General features: G+C 45.0%; 1 protein-coding gene across 1 annotated transcript in view; it reads left to right on the plus strand.

Moving 5' to 3' along the window:
* NUDT3 (nudix hydrolase 3) overlaps positions 1–21,013 on the plus strand; it is a 35,492-nt gene that overhangs the window by 932 nt on the left and 13,547 nt on the right. The gene's annotated exons all lie outside the window — the stretch shown is intronic.

The raw sequence follows: 21,013 nt of genomic DNA on the forward strand, positions 1-21,013 counted from the left end.
TTTGGGGGGAGTAGTGCTTGCAGTTTTGGAAGGTAAGAATTGGGGGTTCACAGAGAGTGAGGGGCTTAAAGGAGCCAAGATATTTAAGGTCCTTGACATGGTTGTCTGGAAAGAGTAAACACTTTTTTATTCCTGTAGCTTGAGAAGTGTATGGGGTTTTAATTTTGCCAATCAAATAGCTAGCTCTCTATTCTGCGGTCTTGCAAACTGGAGGTGTGGGAAGGTACAATAGATTTTGGCTGAGAACAGAGAGATGTAGGAGTCTGAGAGTAAGGACAACTGAAAAGATAAAGCCATCACAAATCATTTTCTTTTTCTCCTTTTGCAAAATTTAGCCTTCTGAAAGTGTTTATATTGCATTTGATTAATTGAATGTAGCAGAAAATTTTTGCAAAGCATATTTAAGAAAATGCAAGATACAATTTTGAGTGACGGTGTGAACATGATTTCTCTGCAAATCAAAGAAGGGTGCAGAATGAAAGGTTTAAGACACTGAAGGGGTGAAATGATCTCTTCTGGTTTGGCGTGGCATGGTATGGGATAGGATCTGGCAGTGGGCTGCACTAACCACAGTGGCAGAGCTTCAGTCCAGCACATCACATGAGATGGGAAAGGAAACATGACCCTGGATTTATAAAAAGAAACTGGGATAAAAGGGACTGATGCATTGCCAGAAACCACTGTCCAGAGAGGCTTGGGAGGAAGTGGGAATTAAAGGTAAACTGGTTTGCCTGAGAACAATTATATTGTAGAGGATATTTGTGTCTGTAAGACTAAAGGGAGTGAATTTGCACAGAAATGTGGTTTTCAACACTTTAAAAAAACCTTCCTATTTGGGGTACAATATTTAAAACAAACCAAGAGATACCCCTATGTGAGTGTAATGGAATCATATTGACTAGATCTGATTTACTGGTTCCTTGGTGGCTGTACCAAAGTCTTTGTTCTCCTGATTATCATAGTTGTAGCCAGAGGAAATCTGAAGGGAATGCAGACAGTTCACTGGAAAGTTAATTAGCATACCATTTGGTTATTATTTAATGTAGCGAAGGAGCCTTTTATAGCTGTGCTGTCATTGTGAAGGGTGTCAGCATTTCAGTTATAAATGGTCTGAAGGATTTAAAACGGGTTCTCAAACTGGGGTTGGGACCCCCCAGGGGGTCGCGAGGTTATTACATGGGGGGGGGTCGCAAGCTGTCAGCCTCCACCCCAAACCCCGCTTTGCCTCCAGCGTATATAATGGTGTTAAATTAAAAACACTTTTTTATATATTTATAAGGGAGGTCGCACTCAGAGGCTTGCTATGTGAAAGGGGTCACCAGTACAAAAGTTTGAGAACCACTGATTTAAAACTTCCTTGTAAAAACTTGTCTAGACAAAAAAAAAGGTCTTTCTTACCAATTTCTATGAAACTATTTTGCAATTTTAAAATAAGTATAAGGGAAAATGTAGCCTTGTGGTTTCAGAGGTTGCTTTGTGGTGCAATGATGCTGGGCCTAATTAAGAAAATAACACTTCCTGGAGCAGTTTTACACAATTGATTAGGCATATGTGGTAACTTTTTCATAAGCATTCCTAGACAGGTGTGGTTAGGTACATTTTCATTGTAGTGTCTGGATTGTAATATGACTAAATATGCAAACATATTTGTCCATGGCAAGCATATGATCTATCAGCTTTTGACAGGTTGTTAGTTTGTACGTTACGACAGTTGAATTTGCAGTATCACCATAGACGGAACCTCTTTCCTGTTACTGATCTGTTCAAGGCTGTTTTGGTCTTGGTTACACAAAACGACTATACTTCAAAGTAAGGGTTTGACAGCCTGAGAAAGTTGAACTGACTTGATTTAAGGTTTGATTATTTATTTTAAAAACTGGTTTAGTAAACTGATGCTAATGGTTGTGTGGACAATAACTGTTTGGGTTTAAAACCAGGCTTCTTTCAGTGTAGTTTAAGTTGATGAGGAATCAACTTAGGCTAAACTGAAATAAGCTACTCTTACACCAAAATAAGAGGTTGAAAACCCCATTTAAGTTAAAGTGATGCAACTTCTCCCTGTAGATAAGGTCCAGCAAAGTTCTGACTACAGCTTTCAAAAACAAAACAAATTAAGAGTTCAGGACTGGCTACTGAACCATGCCTGATTGTCTCTTGTCATAGTTGTGTTACAGAAGGCAGTGTGTGGGGCTCTGGAGAAATGAGAACCTATATTCTTCTTCGAGTGCTTGCTCATATCCATTCCATTAGGTGTGTGCGCGCCGCGTGCACGATCGTCGGAAGATTTTCTACCCTAGCAACACCGGCGGGTCGGCTGTGGAGCCCCCTAGAGTGGCGCCTTCATGGCGCTGAATATATACCCCAGCCGACCCGGCGCCCCCTCAGTTCCTTCTTACCGCCCCTGACGGTCGTTGGAACTGTGGAGCGCTGCTAAGCTGTTCTCCACTCTCCCTAGCTTAGTTTGTTGTATCACAGTTATAGTTATAGTTATAGTTCTAGTGTTTATAGTTAAATAGTTAAATAGTTTAAAAGTTGTTCTAGTTGTTCTAAGTAGTTCAGGGGATTAAGGGGGTCGTCTCCCCCTTTCTCCCCCGGCCGCGGGGCCGGGCTCATGCCCAACGCTCCCGGCTTCAAGCAGTGCGCCTCCTGCGCTAAGCCTATGCCCACGAGCGACCCGCACGACTCCTGTCTGAAGTGCCTGGGAGAGTCCCATCAAACAGACAAGTGCAAGATCTGTAAGGCCTTCAGACCAAGGACCAAGAGAGCGGGACTTTCGGCTCCGGCAACTCCTGATGGAGGCGGCACTTAGTCCGGACGCTCCATCTACAAGTCAGGCCCCGGCACCTAGCACCTCGGTGCGCAGTGCCCCGGCGGCACCGGCTATGACGACCACGCGAGTGGCGTCAGACAAGCCTCCCCGGCACCGGACCTCGTCGGCACCGCAAGCAGTGCCTCGGCGCCGGTCATTATCCCCGGGGCATAAAAAAGCCCATAAGACGGGGACATCCGTGCCGAAGACGCCGGCTCCCCCAGTGCCGGGGGTAGAGCCGCGTCCGCCGGTGGAGCACCGGAAACAGGTGCCTCCAGCACCGTCGACTCCGGCGCCGAGGCCGTTGAGTCCGGTGCAGATAGCGTCTCCACCGAGACCGGCGGTGATACAGTGCCTCCCGTCGACTCCAGAGACCTTCGCGGCGGCGAGAGACTTAATAGCTCTCACGGAGCCGGCACCGCCTCAACCACCGGCACCGACTGCACCGTTGACTCGCCCGGTCCAGTCGAGGGGGAAACCTGCCTTGATGCGCCCTCCATCGCAAGGGCTGGAACCTCGGCACCGATCCAGGTCCCGAAGCAGGTCCCCACGCCGCTCGCAGTCCCGGCACCGAATATCGCCTCGGCACCGGTCGTACTCGCGGCCAAGATCTTCTTCGCGGCACCGCTCTACGTCTAGGCACCGCTATGATCGTCGGCACCGATCAACGTCGAGACGTAGTTCTCGGCACCGCTACGGTTGACGCTCGACGTCGAGAGGCCGCTCCCGGCACCGGGCATACTCCAGGTCCTCGTCGAGGTCCAGATCCGACTCCCGGCACCGACGAGGTCATCGGCACCGATCGCCGGCACCGCGTAGAGATAGATCATCTCCGGACCGACACCGTGCGGCACTGCAGCCAATCGGAATCGTCTCGACGCTCTCGGCACCGCCGTGGCCATCGAGATCGGAGTCCCACTCCTCGGAGGACCTCTCGAGATCGGCATACCCCCCTCAGGGGCAAGCCGAGGAACAGGACTTGGGCCATTGGCAGGAGATGGCAGAGGACCATTCTCATGGCCCATCTCACTGGTCGTTTTGGACCCCGTGGGCGTACCATCAGGCGCAAGGGGCTCCAATTGCTTCGACCTCTCGCTCCGGTCACTCCATCAGAGGGGCCCCGGAGTCCACCATTTCGCGGCCTCCGCCAGGGGGCATGGAGGCTTCTGTGTCCGCACCACCTGACACCCTGGACCCAGGCGCAGGTGATGCTCCAGCCCAGGAACAGAGAGACCAGGAGCCCTTGGATCCTGTTCCACCGGAGGCATCTTTCTCTTCTTCTCCGGATGAGGCAGTGGCGGGCACATCGTGCACAGGCCCACCTCCAATAGATCTTCGGGCTCACCAGGATCTTCTGCGCAGGATGGCCCGTAATATGGACCTGCAGGCGGAGGAGATAGTGGAGGTGCACGACCCGATCGTGAATATCCTTGGAGCGGATGCCCCATCGAGGGTAGCGTTACCCCTGATCCGCACGATACAAATCAATGCGGATACGATATGGCAAACTCCTGCCTCTATCCCACCCACAGCGAGAGGGGTGGAAAGGAAGTACTTTGTCCCATCTAAGGACTATGGGTACTTGTATACCCACCCCCAACCGTGTTCACTGGTGGTGGAATCAGTGAACGCACGAGAGCGCCACGGCCAGCAGGCTGCAGCGCCTAAATCAAAAGAGGCTAAGCGGCTCGATTTGTTTGGCCGTAAGGTATACTCAGCCGGAGGGCTACAACTTAGAGCGGCAAACCAACAGGCGATACTGAGCCGCTACAATTTCAACTCCTGGAACTCTATGGGAAAGTTTAAGGAGTTGATTCCCCAAGAGTCCAGGGAAGAGTTTGGGGCCATGGTAGAGGAGGGCAAGAAGGTGGCTCGGACCTCCTTGCAGGCCTCCTTGGACATAGCAGACTCAGCTGCGAGGACCCTGGCTTCGGGTATCGCTATGCGCAGGATCTCCTGGCTTCAGGTTTCGGGTTTGCCTCCGGAGCTGCAGCAAACCCTACAGGATCTGCCCTTTGAGGGACATGGATTGTTCTCGGACAAGAACCAGGGGCCACCAAGACCACCTTCAGGTCCTAGACAGAACTTTTGAAGGTGCGGTCGAGGACGGCGCCCCAGTCATCCCCCAGGATCCAGCCCCCTCCTTTCAGGATCGTCTCTCCCACTTCCACCGCGCTTGGTCCCTTATAACTTCGGACTGTTGGGTCCTCCGCACGGTGGAGAGGGGATACGCTATCCAGTTTTCTTCTATCCCCCCCTCCCACCCCCCTTCCCCGTCCCTCTTCAGGGACCCTTCTCACGAGCAACTTCTTATACAGGAGGTTTCTACGCTCCTGGCCATGGGGGCCATAGAGGAGGTTCCGATAGAGTTAAGGGGCAGGGGATTTTATTCCCGTTACTTCCTGATCCCAAAGTCCAAAGGAGGTCTGCGGCCCATCTTGGACTTGCGCGGACTCAACAAATTCGTAGTAAAGTTGAAGTTCCGCATGGTCTCTCTGGGGGCCATTATCCCTTCCCTCGATCCTGGAGACTGGTTCGCCGCCCTCGACATGAAAGACGCATACTTTCACATCTCAATTTACCCACCTCACAGACGCTTCCTGCGATTCGTGGTAAACGTGGTGCACTACCAATTTGCAGTCCTTCCCTTCGGCCTATCCTCGGCCCCAAGAGTGTTCACGAAATGTATGGCTGTCGTGGCAGCGTACCTTCGTCGGCAAGGGATACAGGTGTTCCCGTACCTAGACGACTGGCTGGTACGCGGTCGCACCAAGGAGCAAGTTCAAGCTCACGTCCACATAATAGTGCACACATTCAACGAGTTGGGCATCCTACTCAACAAGGACAAATCCACTCTAGAACCTACCCAGAGAATAGAATTCATAGGCGCAGTTCTAGACTCCAGACGTGCACAAGCCATCCTGCCAGACAACCGATTTGGCACCATCACGAGCCTCATTCAAGGGCTCCAGACGTTCCCAACTACCACGGTGAGGTCGTGCCTTACCCTGCTGGGTCACATGGCTTCCTGCACGTACGTAACCAGGCATGCCAGACTTCGGCTTCGCCCACTCCAGACCTGGGGGTCGTCAATATATCGACCACATCGGGACAGCCTGAACATGGTGGTCACGGTCCCGATCTCGGTCCTGACCTCCCTCACCTGGTGGCTAGATCACAATGTGGTCTGCGAGGGGATGCCATTTCACGCCCCACAACCCTCTCTGCACCTGGTCACAGACGCTTCATCTCTGGGTTGGGGCGCCCATCTCAACGAACACCATACCCAGGGCCTGTGGACTGCACCCCAGCTAGCCCTGTACATCAATGTTCGGGAACTGATGGCGGTGCGCCTGGCGTGCCAGGCATTTCTCAACCTCCTACGTGGCCGCTGTGTGTTAGTTCTCATCGACAACACCACGGCCATGTTTTACATCAACAAGCAAGGAGGAGCACGTTCGTCAATTCTATGCCAAGAGGCCATTCGCCTGTGGGACTTCTGCATCGCCCACTCAATCCATCTCACGGCGTCGTTCCTCCCTGGAGTCCAGAACACTCTAGCGGACCGTCTCAGCAGGTCCTTCCAGACGCACGAGTGGTCTATCCGTCCGGACATCATACATTCCATCTTCCAAAAGTGGGGGTTTCCCCAGATAGACCTGTTTGCATCTCGAGACAACAGGAAGTGCCACGTGTTCTGCTCCCTACAAGGTCGAGCTCCGGGCTCCCTCTCGGATGCGTTTCTCCTTCCCTGGAAAGACCACCTGTTTTATGCCTTCCCTCCGTTTCCTCTGGTCCACAAGGTACTGCTCAAATTGCGCAGAGACCAGGCACAGGTAATTCTGGTCGCTCCAGCGTGGCCGAGACAACATTGGTACACCACACTGTTGGAACTCTCAGTTCAGACACCGATCCCGCTTCCGTTGTGTCCGGATCTCATCTCTCAGGACCACGGCCGGCTGCGTCACCCCGACCTGCAATCACTCCATCTCACGGCGTGGCTGCTCCATGGTTCACCCAGGCAGAGCAGCAATGCTCGCACTCTGTCCAACAGATTCTGCTGAGCAGTAGGAAGCCCTCAACACGCACCACGTACCTGGCCAAGTGGAAGCGGTTCTCCTGTTGGTGCGAACAACGAGCCATGTCCCCGTTGCAGGCACCCATTCCTCTCATTTTGGAATATCTCCTCTCCCTAAAACAGCAGGGGTTGGCGATATCTTCAATTAGAGTTCACCTGGCCGCTATATCGGCCTTTCACCCAGGGGAACTCGCGTCCTCGGTATTCTCTAACCCGATGGTCGTTAGATTCCTCAAGGGCTTAGACCGGATGTACCCACAACAACGTCAGCCCGTTCAGACGTGGGACCTCAACCTGGTTCTCTCCAAGCTCACAGGTCCTCCATTCGAGCCACTGGCCACCTGTTCACTTTTGTACCTATCCTGGAAGACAGCCTTCCTTGTAGCCATCACCTCAGCAAGGCGCGTTTCTGAACTCAGGGCGCTTACATCTGAGCCCCCTTACACAGTTTTTCACAAGGATAAAGTGCAGCTTCGTCCACATCCTGCCTTTCTCCCTAAAGTGGTTTCTCCTTTTCATATCAACCAGGACATCTTTCTCCCGGTCTTTCATCCCAAACCACATGCCACTCGCCAGGATCAACGTTTGCATTCCCTGGACGTACGAAGGGCCCTGGCCTTCTATATTGACCGCACAAAGCACTTTAGAAAGACGACGCAACTCTTCGTTGCAGTGGCCGACCGAATGAAAGGCTCACCGGTCTCCTCACAACGCCTATCCTCCTGGATTACGTCTTGCATCCGGACTTGCTATGACCTGGCAGGTGTCTCAGCACCGCACCTCACCGCTCACTCCACGAGGGCCCAGGCTTCCTCGACGGCTTTCCTGGCACAAGTCCCGATCCAGGACATTTGTAGAGCAGCGGTTTGGTCATCAGTCCACACATTTACAGCTCACTATGCACTAGTGCAGCAGTCCAGAGACGATGCTGCTTTTGGATCAGCGGTTTTGCACACAGCAATGTCTCACTCCGACCCCACCACCTAAGTTGGGCTTGGGAGTCACCTAATGGAATGGATATGAGCAAGCACTCGAAGAAGAAAAGACGGTTACTCACCGTTGTAACTGTTGTTCTTCGAGATGTGTTGCTCATATCCATTCCAAACCCGCCCCCCGTCCCCACTGTCGGAGTAGCCGGCAAGAAGGAACTGAGGGGGCGCCGGGTCGGCTGGGGTATATATTCAGCGCCATGAAGGCGCCACTCTAGGGGGCTCCACAGCCGACCCGCCGGTGTTGCTAGGGTAGAAAATCTTCCGACGATCGTGCACGCGGCGCGCACACACCTAATGGAATGGATATGAGCAACACATCTCGAAGAACAACAGTTACAACGGTGAGTAACCGTCTTTTCTCAATGTCCTTCCTTTTATGGATTTCATTCCAACCACTATTAATATACAGGAAGTGTGTGTGATCACAACAGTAAAATCAGTTAACATGGAAGTTCTCAACTGGGGGTGAGGGGGGCACAACAAGGTTTCAGTAATGCCATTCACTGACATTTGGCCTGGCCCTCCCACCCCATCACCAACAGTGGGGTAGCCAGGGCAAATTTGAGCGAATAGCATTGCAATCTGGCACGTGGAGTCGTAACACCACTCAAATTTGACCTGGTTGGCCCCCTGCCAGGCCTAGGGTGGGGTGGGAGAGAGTTGTGGAAATGGCTGAGGAGGACAACAGGGCTGAGAACCCATGTGGGTCACGGCAGGGCTCCTTGGTGGTCTCACCTCACTCACTGCACCGGCTCCATGCCAATTGCTGCTGCTTGCACTTGGTCCTGCTGGCCTCACACTTTACGCAGGTGCAGTTGCACCTCTGGCAGGTGGTGCAGGCCAGGCCTGCCATGCAGCAGTAGCTCCAGCACAACCTTGAGGACTTTGCTTTCCTTGGCTGCCTTGCTGCATGATCGGGGGCTGGCGGATGGGCCAGAGGAACCCTGGCAGTGCCAGCCTTCCATAGGGCTTACAGGAGTCTCTGAGCTGGGACCAGTTCTAGGGCCCAGGGGACTGGCCCTTCCCACCCCACCCTGAGGATTGGAGGAGTGGGATTGGGTATCCAGCCATTATTGAATGAGCTGCCACCCGTTTGCTTCCTACTTGACATCTAGTCAGTTACAAAATAAGAGTTTAGGTCCTGCTCCCGCCACACCTGTTCTGTCCTACCTTGCAACCTCACCATACCTCTGCTTTGAGCGTATCTCTATGCACACCTGTGCCTGTCTGTCATGATGGAGGTACAGATGGGCCAAATTCGAGTGGCATACCAGGCTCTATCCTTCTCACTATTGTAAGGGGTGATGAGGAGCTCTAAGTGAGTATGTTGTGGGGAAGGCATGAGGGTGGAAAAACACCCCTCCAAGGTGTTTTCATAAAGTTGAGAACCTCTGGTCTAATGGATAGATGAAACAGAATCTCATATCCCTAGTATATTACTTTAAGTGGCCTATCTTGAAACAAACCATTTTTCAATAAATTGTCTACAGACTGGGTATCTTGTTTTTTTTAAAGGGTCTATTATTGAAAAATCAGTGTTAGGACAGAATACTTAAATGAGGTTGTGCTAGGAATTGAATACATTCTTTCTCCGTGTGTTATGTTTTCCATACCTACATTTTAGATAAAAACACATTTCTGCTTCAAAAATTACTCTAGAATTAGTAAAGGAATAATTAATTTTAAAAGAAAACCTGAAGAACACACACAAAAGAATAAACTTCTAAATTGGCTCAGTGCACAGAAATCCTTTTATTGTATTCCTCTTCTTTGTGAAACAATAGATTCCCCCTTAAAGGAAAGTCTGGCATGCCAAAAAAAAAAAAAAGGCAACATGGCTATTTCAAAGAGATTTTGAACAGCTTTCAGAGAGCCTTCTAGCAATAGTTAGCATAAAAGTACTCTGAGAAGGATGAAAAAACTAGGGCAAGTAAATTCGTGTGATAATTGCTGCCTGTGTGTGAGAGAAGAAGAGACTAGTTTAGAAATTTAAGTAACTGTTTAAAGGAAACAATATAATCCTGAATTTAGTTTATAACACAATCTTAGAACTTTGAAGTACTGCATTTTAGCACCTGTGATCTCTTAAGGGTTTTTAACATTTTGCTGCTGGTTGTATTTAAAAAAAAAAAAAAGAAACATTTTTTATAGACTGTTTTTTCAATCAGGATTTGAGGCAGAGGTCCAGAAAATTTCACAAATTCACTTAGGTAGAATGGAAAACCACTTACTGGAACTTTATGTGCTATATTGTAATAAAAATGCCAATTATAAATGTTCAGTTCTAGTGGGTTTTTTAAAGCCTTGGCTTAGAGTGGCTATAGCTTGACATATCTAACAGCTGACAGGTTGCTCATTAACAACTGAAGGGTTTGAGGGAATTTTGGGGGAAATACTTGTTTTGCAAAGAGCAGGGCATTACTGCTCTCCAGTTTTCTATTGAATGAGGAATAAAACTGGATGAGGAAAACTATGAAAGTATACCCAGTCTATAGAGAGCATTCCTAAAGCACTCTAACACTCAAACTTAACAAGGTGAGCTATGTTTTAAGAGATACATGTGAATATCTCCCTGCTTACTGATGGTGACATGACATCCTTATAGTATCCTTACAGCAATTACTTACATGGAAAGGTAATATTAGAAAGTATTTAATGTATGTTCAGTTATCTTTAATGTGATTCAATAGCTGGAAATAAGGAAAGCCAGCATCATGTGATCAGCCAGTTTTCCACAGACGGCAGTCTGAGAATCACTGCTCTAAAGGCTTAACTTGACTATTGTTTATATTTCCTTCAACTACATAAAAGGTTTCTGTGAAAGCAAAATAAAAATACCCACCATATTTTGCTAATACAGTATTGCATCTGCACTAATATAATGCTTAAAATCCACTTCCCCATGGCGTGTAGTAAGTTTCCAAGAAAATATAAGCTTTCATCTTAAAAAAAAAAAAAAAAAAAAGTGGTTTCTAGATTGTATGATTGTAAGCTTACCTTCTTAAATTGAACTGCGTGTGAACTGATGCAACATTCAGTTCTTGAAACTACGGAAATGCTGGTGGGGTGTGAATATGGTTGTGTGGGATTAAAAGAGGAAGGGTAAGATTGGTGGGATATGTGTAAAGTAAGAGGTTGGCAGAGAACTTTTGGAAGAGAATGCATGGAGAGGAAGTACAGATGAAATAGACACTGGAAGTAATGTAGGGAAGGATGAATCATAATTGAATACAGGGAAGAAAGTGGAAATGAAGCCAGGAAGGGAAAGAAGGATATGAAAACCCCAAGAAAAACAGCAACATTTTAAACTTTATTGAATAGAAAATTGTAATGTTGCAACTAAATACAGTATATAGTAAATGGACAAAACTATTGTATTTCTTTAAATTGCAGGTCTTTCTCACCCTGGTTGGTAGGTTTAATCCTCAGGCTAGTAGGTGTCTGGTCAACTTTTAAAATTCTGTATGTATTTATAATATAGTTTGGCCCTTTTTAACTGTCTTTGAGTTACAGAGAATAAGCACTATGAACCTGTTTTGAGAATATTATGTGAAATTGCAGAATTCAGTGGGATAAGAGACTCCTATGTGGGCATAGTTAAAAAAACAAATTACGGGCCCTTGGTGTATTTTCTAATTCCTAACAAGTTGGCTCATGTTTCTTCTTGCACATATAGGCGCATATCTCTGTCCAGTGTAGATTTTACAAAACAGAAGAGCTTGTTTCCTCTTCCAATCTATAAATAAAAACTAGGTTTGAGAGGATGAGATCTACCAGTTCTAAAATCTTGAAGGACATCATGACCAGAAAGAGTTCAATTCACTGACTACAGATAATACTTTTTTCTTCATACAACATTTAGTTTTCAACGGAGAACATGTTTTGATAAACTTTCTTCTTATTTATCCAACACATGTAAGATAGCTTTACTTAACTAATTTTAAAACACTTTGAAATGTGGTATTTTTAATTGAATTTGAATTTCCATCCAACTAGAGCTTGATACAAATCACAAGTAAAAAAATTTATCATTATCTAGTAAACAAGAAGTGCATTATTCACCATTTCTAGCATAATACCATATGTAAAAATTAAGAGTGAATAAATGTAAATTAAATTATTTAATTGCTTAAATGTGTGTAGATATGGTGTAACCTCCTTGTTACCAAAAATAAACACCAAATTTAGGCCTGGTCACACTGTGGGGGCAATCAATCTAAGTTACGCAACTTCAGCTACGTGAATAACATAGCTTAAGTTGACGTACTTACATCTACTCACCGCGGTGTCTTCACTGCAGTGAGTCGACAGCTGATGCTCCCCCGTTGTCTCCGCCGGTGCCTCTTGCTCCGGAGTTGACGGGAGAGCACTCAGCGGTCGATTTATTGCGACTAATCTGATCTGGCGGGTAGTATAGACAAGCCCTTGGGGACTGGTGCTGGTCAATGGACCAGTCGTTGAGAAACACCGAACTGATCTCAAGACTTTACATTTCATGGCAAGTTCTAATAGAAATAGTGGAGGTAGCCAATGTGGAGTGGAACTGGATTAGCTTTTGAGTGCAGTTCATGAGTTTGGTAATGATAAATCCTGCTGCTTGATATCTTGTCTGCCCTTCCTCTGTCATGTCTCATCAAGTATTTCTACTTGCCTGTCTGTCCTTAGACTGTGAGCTCCACAGGGCAGGGACTGGCTTTTCTTGAATGTCTGGAAAGTGCATTGCTAAAATATCTTTGGGTTACTATCTACTCACATAACTTTAACTAAATCTCCATGCTGATAACTCCCAGTTATCCTTCATAAAGTTGCCTCCATGAAGCCACACTGTAGAAGCGATATGCTTAGCCATGACTAAGCAGTAAACAGTGGGTTTTTTGTTTTGAGCTGTAGTTGAGAGGGGCCTGGAACTTCCTCGATAGCTACAATGTATAAACTGAGGATTGATCCTTCACCTCTCTAACATCTCTCAATTCCCCTGTTTTTGCCTGCCAAAGTAGTCATGGAAACCAACCTCTCCTTTTCAGTCATGTTAGTTTTGCATAGGGAAGTTGTAAGTAGTACGTTAAGTAATTGTAATTTGAGTATTGTACATGCTTTAATTTCAGTTTAATTTAGTAGATTTCACTTGTTTGGTTGAATTTTTGCTGGTTTTGAATTGCCTTGGACCTTGCCTAAGATGTTTGTCTTGCTACTTTCCCTTCTTTGGATTTGCATAAGTACCTTTTTATGCTTCAGAGAAGGGCACTTTGCCATGAGCTGTGATGCCTGCAAGGTCTTCTCCAGAAGGAATCATAAGGACTGCCTCCAGGATGTGCCCCTGGCAAGAGGTTCTAGTAAGTGACCATCTCCTTACAGATGTCTTACTAGCAAGAATAGTGAGGAAAGATTAACATCCACAGTGCTTAAGCCTAATACAAAATGCTTGGCTGAGAAGGTGGTTGCTTTCTTTTAAAAGTACCCTGTAAGGAACCATTGAAATATGTTTCACCAGTGATGGAGCCAAGGTTCATTGCAGTAGGTAAGGGAGGTAGAGGAACAGGAAGAAACGCTGGGGTACATGGAGGAAATAAATTATTTTGGATTGTTCTTGCTGTAGCCCCAGAGGTTCCAAGCAAGATCTAAGGCACATTGTATGAGTCCCTACACACAAACACAGACAATACTGCAATTGAAATAACTGAACAATTCATCTTCTCTTCAATTTTTGCTGTATTTCTGAGAAAGAGTGCCCTATCTTTGTCACTGCTTTCAGGCGGATTTCAGAGGATCGGTGTATTTTTTTTTTTTTTTAACATTCTATTCTATTTTTAGCTGAACTTGGTGAAAATCTCACTTTGTCTCTGTTGCAGAAACACTAATGAACTTTGCTAGTAAAACTAGCATGTGTAATGGCTGCATAGCTATTATATACTTTTTTGAAATAAAAGTTCTCTTCTTTTTGTAGATTTCAAATATATTTCAGTGTTTTTAAATGCAACAATGGGAATAATTTTCATCACACTGTTAGAGGTACACCTCTACCCCAATATAATGCTGGTCTCAGGAGCCAAAAAATCTTACCCCGTTATAGGTGAAACCACGTTATATTGAACTTGCTTTGATCCGCCGGAGCACACAGGCCTGCCCCTCCGGAGCACTGCTTTACTGATGTATACTGAAATGCTTGGTGAATTTTAGGATGTTTCCAAAAGGTACTTTTGTCTGATGCTAGTACTTCACGACTATTGCTTCTAGAACATGCTGTGGTTAGAGTAGGAATCTGGGGAGTCAGGACTCCTGGGTTCTGTTTCCACCTTTGCCACTGGCTTGCTGTGTGGTATGGAGCTCACTTCACTTCTCTGCCTCTGCTGTTTTATTTATTTATTTATTTTGTAAAGTAAGTATAATACTTTCTCATAGGATTATTTTGAAAAAAATCTGAATTACAGAAATCGCCAGTGTAACGAGACACAGTGGAGTAAGACATTTAGGGCTTGGCTACACTTGAAACTCCAAAGCGCTGCCGTGGGAGCTCTGCGCCAGCGCTTTGAAGTGCGAGTGTGGTCGTGGTGCCAGCGCTGGGAGAGAGCTCTCCCAGCACTGCAGGTACTCCACCTCCCGGAGGGGATTAGCTTACAGTGCTGGGAGCGCGGCTCCCAGGGCTGGGGCACTGTTTACACTGGTGCTTTACAGCGCTGTAACTCGCTGCGCTCGGGGGGGTTTTTTCACACCCCTGAGCGAGAAAGTTGCAGCGCTGTAAAGCGCCAGTGTAGCCAAGGCCATAGTGATAATATGTTACTGGATTACAAGCTTGGCAGGTGAAGGCATTAGCTGCACCAGCCTGACCAAATGCAAACGTTGATAATTATGTTTTTCCTATTTCCGTGTATTATATTATAGTTGCAAATGGATGTTGTGTTGACTTCTTGGACTAAATTATTGTGCACTGGGTTAACCATTTGACCAGAGGTGGCCATGCTTGTATGATGGGCAAAATAACAGGTCGTGTGTGTGTGTGTGTATTATATGTTCCTTATGTCCACTTAGTAAAATTTGTAAAGCACTTCAGGAACATTCTGGATGCGTAATAGTTATAGACATAAGATAATTCTCATGAGCAGAATAGAACAGTTCTTGTGAAGGTCTGATTTTTTTTTTTAAGAGAGACTGAAAATATTTATAATAAAAAGGACTTGGAATGATGTATTTTTAAACAAATTCAAAATTAAGGCCAGATTAAGAGTTGATAGTGGAAAATGATAGCTGGAAAATAATGCTACAAAATCCACTTGCTATATCAGTGGTCCTCAAACTTTTTACCTTGTGCACCCCCACCCCCCACACCACTGTTGGGAGCCAGGGCTGCAGCTGGGGGTGGGGCTGGGAGCGGAGCTGCAGCCAGGAGTGGAGCTGGAACAAAGCTGAGAGCAGAGCGGGGCTGGGTGGCATCCCCTACCCCTCATGGGGACTGGCCCAGGCCCTGCTGCGCTCCCCCCCAACCCCGAATGTTCCTCCATGCCCCCCTAAGGGGGTCCGCTCCATTGTTTGGGGACCACTGTGCTAGATGGTACAGAAAACAGACTGATCAAGTACTGTTTCTCTATGTGCATATGTAATATGTTATCTGTTCCAGAACTGGCCCATCTTCTAAAATGGTGCCAATGGTGCACATTTGAAAAGGAATGCAGTATCAAAGTCAGTTTGCTGTATTATATAATAAAACTGCTTCTGAATGTGACAGTTTATTGGTTATTCCTTTTGATATTACAAAGACATGTAAAGACAATGAAATAAGACACATGACAACTTAAGCCCAACCAAAGTTTTGTCTTTTTTTTTTTTTTTTTTCATTTAGGTTTAGAATATTCATAAAATTAGTAACACAGATTGGATACTGGGCCATATAAATACTTGTATAGATGGATAGCATTTCTGTTGTTGATCTAGATTAGATTAATCTAGACTACATCTTTAAATTGCACTGACTGTAATAGGGAGTTAACCACAGATGGTAGAAGGCTAGAATTTCCCTCTTAATGTGGGAATCTCAGTGCATAAGTGGAATTATTTAGGACACCATGGCATGGTGGTACCAGGATGTTTTAGCCATTCATTAATGTATTTCTGAGGAAGGTAATGATTAAATCTATTAGGACATTGTCAAGTAGTTTAGATCAAACATTTGGCCTGCCTTTCCTGGCCGGTGGGGGAGAGGATTTGTTTTGTTTAGAAAATATCTCATAGACTTTAAGGCCAGATGGGACCATTGTGATCATGTAGTCTAATCTCCTGTATATTGCAGGCCATGGAACCTCACCTACCCACTCCTGTACTAGGCCCATAATCTCTGGTTAAGATACTGATGTTCTCAAATCTTGATTTAAAGTCTTCAAGTTACAGAGAGTTCACCATTTACTCTAGTTCAAACCAGAAAGTGACTTGTGCCCCGTGCTGCTGAGGAAGGTGAAAACCGCCTAGGGCTCTACCTATGTGACCTGGGGGAAAATTCCTTCTCAACCCCAAATATGGCAATCATTTAGCCCCTGAGCATGTGGCAAGACCCACCTGCCAGCCACCTGGGAAAACACTATCTGTAGTAACTCTGATCCCTCCCCCTCTAGTGTCCCATCTCTGGCCCTTTGAGATATATGCTTATAGCAGTCACAGATGGGCCATATGCCATTGTAGGTAATCTCACCATACCATCCCCTCCATAAATGTATCAAGCTCAGTCTTGCAGCCAATTAGGATTTTTCCCCCATTACTCCTCTTGGAAGGCTGATCCAGAAATTCACTCTGATGGCTAGAGACTTGTAGATGGCCAATTTGTATCCATTTGTTCTAATGCCAACCTTGACCCTTAACTTAAATAACTCTTCTCCCTCCCTGGTGTTTATCCCTCTGATATATTTATAGAGAGCAATCATATCTCATCAAGATCTCATCAGTGCCTTGTCTAATGGTAATACCATCTCCCTATCTCTACTGGCAATATGTTGCTTGATGCATCCTAGGATTGCATAGGCTTTTTTCACGACCATATCACATTAGCGGCTCATAGTCATCCTGTGATCGGCTGAACTTTCTCCTTCTCGGTTGCTTCCAACTGATACGTCCCTGGTTTATAGCAAGAATTTTTGTTTGTCAGTCCCTAAGTGCATGATCTTGCATTTGGAACTATTAAATTTCATCCCATTTCTATTACTCTAGTTTTCAAGGTCATCCAAATCCTCTTGTATGATATTCCAGTCCTCCTCCATATTGGCAATATCTCTCAACTTTGTGTCATCTGCAGATTTTGTTAGCACACTCCCACTTTTTGTGCCAAGGTAATTAATGAAAATGTCGAATAAGATTGGTCCCTAGACTGACCCTTGAGGAACTCCAGTAGTAACTTCCTTTCAGCCTGACAGTTGACTTTTCAGTATGACCTATTGTAGCCTCCCGTTTTAACTCTTCCTTACTCACCTTTTGATTCTTGTAATAATCCCCATATCTGCCTGTTTTGATTAATAACAAATTAGAGGAAAAAACTGTAGCCATTGGGGTGGTGGGGTTTTTTGAGAGGGAGAGCGAAGTGATACTGTAATATGTTTGTGTTCCTGCTTTCTCTCTCCTGTCTCTGCAACAGCAGTTCATTAACCAGTCTTATTCCCAGAACTGTGCTAATGTCAGAGTTTGTTTCAAAATTGTTAATTTTAATTGCATTAGAAACTGTGGTAAAAATAGAAAATAACAAAAATTGTAGGGATAGAGTTCTTACTTTCAAATTTCTTAGAGGCGGGGAAACATTTAAAAACACTTGTATTTCTTAAGAAAATAGCACAAACTTCAGAATTTTAAGCAGTGTTTAAGTAGTGCGAGTACATACATAGCTGCTAATGGAGCCCTTTGATTTGTCATGAGATTGGTTAAGCTTGATGACTTCTTCTTTCACTCCTTTCTTACTAGCAAAGCTACATCTTAAATACCAGGCTGCCATTGCTATCAGGTTAATTCTTCTGCTATGGTTTTATTTTCTATGGTTCTATAAAGGGCAAAGATCTTCATTTTGGCGTGTCAGTCATGTGCTACGTTCGGGTCTGCTGCATAGTGGAGAGACCTTTCTACAGCAACCCTACTGTTTAGCCAGATTGCTTGCAAGAAGTACTGTTCCCCACCCCCATGATCTCACTGCAGAAAAGGAATACTGCCAGGAAGTGAGGGTGCGGGTGGGAGGAGGAAGAGTTATAGGAATATCAGTGCCAGGCATTTTCTTTGTAATCCCTATTGGTTTTGATAAATCAAGCTGGGAGAAGCCTTTGTTCTTTATAGAATTCTATATTTATTTCTTGTAATACAGATGTTCGATGGCAAACCTCCATATTTTAGTAACTCTACTTGAAATGCTTATGCTTTTTAAAGGACTGTGTTAGAGAATGGGGAGGGGGGGATCAGAGGAGGGATTTTGTTTTAATTACAGCTGCTTTTTGACAGTGAATGGAAAGAGAGCCAGGCTTTCTCCTAAAGCCACGTGAGGCCCCCTTCCCTGCAGGGTTGTCTGGGCAATAGAAAAAGAGAAGTGCTAGTTGGCTGCTCTGGGGGTCTAATCTACAAGCCTCCCTACTCCCTTGTTAACTTTACTATAAAACTGAGGCTATAGATTTTACTATCTCAAACATAAAAGCAGTGTGTTTTGAAAGATAAGGTGGATAATAACTGTTGGCCTCTTGGCAGTGCATTGCATCAGGGCCGCCCAGAGGATTCAGGGGGCCTGGGGCAAAGCAATTTCAAAGGCCCCTTCCATTAAAAAAAAAAAGTTGCAATACTATAGAATACTATATTCTTGTGGGGCCCGGGGCCTGGGGCAAATTGCTCTCCTTGCCCTCCCCCTCTGGGCAGCCCTGCATTGCACTATCAGGAACATTTAATTTTTTATTTTTGAGGAAAGAAGAAATGCTGTAAAAACTACATCATGTTACCGAAATATATATTGTATTTCAGTTGACATTTTGACTAGTGACAGAAGGGCCAGGAGTTAAATTTTCTTAGCCTTGGTCTTAGAAGTACAGAATGAAGGCCACAGCAAGCCAAAAATGAGTATAGGACTATAGATGAAAGATTGCACTTCAGCTGCGTGGGCCAGTAACTAATATAGCACAGAAGTAATGTTGAGAAATTGTTTACCATTGCTTTCTCTACAGACCAGGAGAGTTAACACAAAAATACTCAGTTCTGGGAAGATGTCAGAGGCTTTTCAGTGCTGCTGTTTAGGCTGGGGAAGAGACATGTACTAATTCATTTGTGAATCCTTTGTTCGGGGACACCAGTTTTAAAGTATAAATATTCCCTTTAGAGCTTTGCACAAGTTTGTACATTTTAAAACCATGTGAAGGTGGGGCAAGAGAATGGACAGAATCTCCATTGAGGCACCTGCATCTTTCACAAAAAAACCACCTTTCATCTGCACATTTGGGTCCTATTTACATTACCAAATAATTAAATTAATGCAGTACATGGTTTGAAGCTTATCCTCATACTATAATGACTAGAAACGTAATTGTTTAAAAACTGAATTCTGTAGAAATTGATGGCTTAGTTTTCTACACTTGCCTGGCAAAGCTTTCCACTCAGAGGTGGATTTTTCGAGTTTCAATCTTGTATGTGGCATTCCTATCCTTCCTCCCAAGTATTTCTTAATGATTTACAGAAAAATGTTACTTTACAGTAGGTGTGATTTTATTTATTTATTTATTTATTTAATTATTTTTATTGGTTACCAAGCAGACTGTAAAACGTTAAAGTTGTCTTTATTTCTCTGTTTACATGCAGTCTTGGATCATACTAACCAGTTTACTTGAGACCTTTGAGCTTCATGCTTATACTGGGGAGTACAGCTTTTTAGATGTATTAATTTCCCTGTGTACATCCTGTTTGCTTTCAAAGAACACAACAATGTCACAACTTCACTTTGATCTAGGTTTTTGTCTGGTAAGAGCTGATTAGTGGCAATATCCTGTTTAAAGTAGTCAAAAATGATGCCCCTGTAGAGCATGTTTCCTCCTCCTGTGAGGGTATTTCCTCTTGCATTCAAACTATGCTAGAGTGTGAGAATGACAGGACTTTGCTTCTCACTGAGGGTTGTCCAGTTGTTCCATTACTAAGGGTATTCTGACTTGCATTAAAGAGTGAAGCTAACTTAAGTGCTGTAAAATTGTTGTTCACATCTAAAAGGTCAGCATTAGGAGTCGGGTGTTAATTAGGGCACTGCCTTGATCTGCACTGTCAAACTGTTTTTTACAAACCTTTAGTACTGTGATAAAGTAGCTTTTTATTTGAATTTCCTCACAACTGCAAATTGACCACAAGTGAGTATGCTCTATTGATATTCCAGGGGTCTGCCTCAGGTTTTGTTTTGGAGATGGCACTACAAATTGAAATTAGTAGCTACTGAGGACAGGTATATTTTACCCTGACTAGAAAATAGATATTCCCTTCTTTCTTCCCATTGCTCCTCTTTAATTTTGGGTAAATCATGACAACTTTCTCTTTGAAATGGAGGAAGAGACATAAATATACTGACACATGAAGAGAAGGGAGTTACCTTACAAGTGGAAAACCAGTGTTAACAATTCAGTCAGGGTGGATGTTGTCCATTCCCAATAATTGACGAGGAGGTGTCAATATTAAGAGAATACAGAATATCTTTGTATTCACTATTTGAACAAATTCAAAAAATGGGCTCACTGTATCTATTATCGGTGGGTCTGCTTTCACCAACTGTTCTTAAGGTTTCCTGATGCTTCCCATCATGACCCTGTTTTCAGTTGCTTATAACTTTGTCTTAACTGTTTGGACTGAAATTTTCCTTTCTGGGTGTCTGCCTCATGCTGAAGTATTTTAGAAAATTCAGCCAGAATAGTTTTGCTGTTTCTGGGAACAAGGCTAGAGGAAAATGTTTTGCCCTTGTTAAATTGTGATGACCATTTCTTAGACACTCTGTTGCCCCATGCTTTGCAGTAGGGACTAGAAATTTCACGGGGGGGGCTGGTGGTTTGTGTGTCGGGGTGTTCCTTTTGCCACCCCTGTGAAAGTCTGCCTGAATTTGTCTAGGTTATAAGCTTTTTATAAACTGGAATTTGCTTATGCTCAGGATAGACTTTAGATTTTAGCAGC

This window comes from Malaclemys terrapin, chromosome 4, assembly GCF_027887155.1.
Source record: "Malaclemys terrapin pileata isolate rMalTer1 chromosome 4, rMalTer1.hap1, whole genome shotgun sequence".
In the NCBI taxonomy this organism is placed as follows: domain Eukaryota; kingdom Metazoa; phylum Chordata; order Testudines; family Emydidae; genus Malaclemys; species Malaclemys terrapin.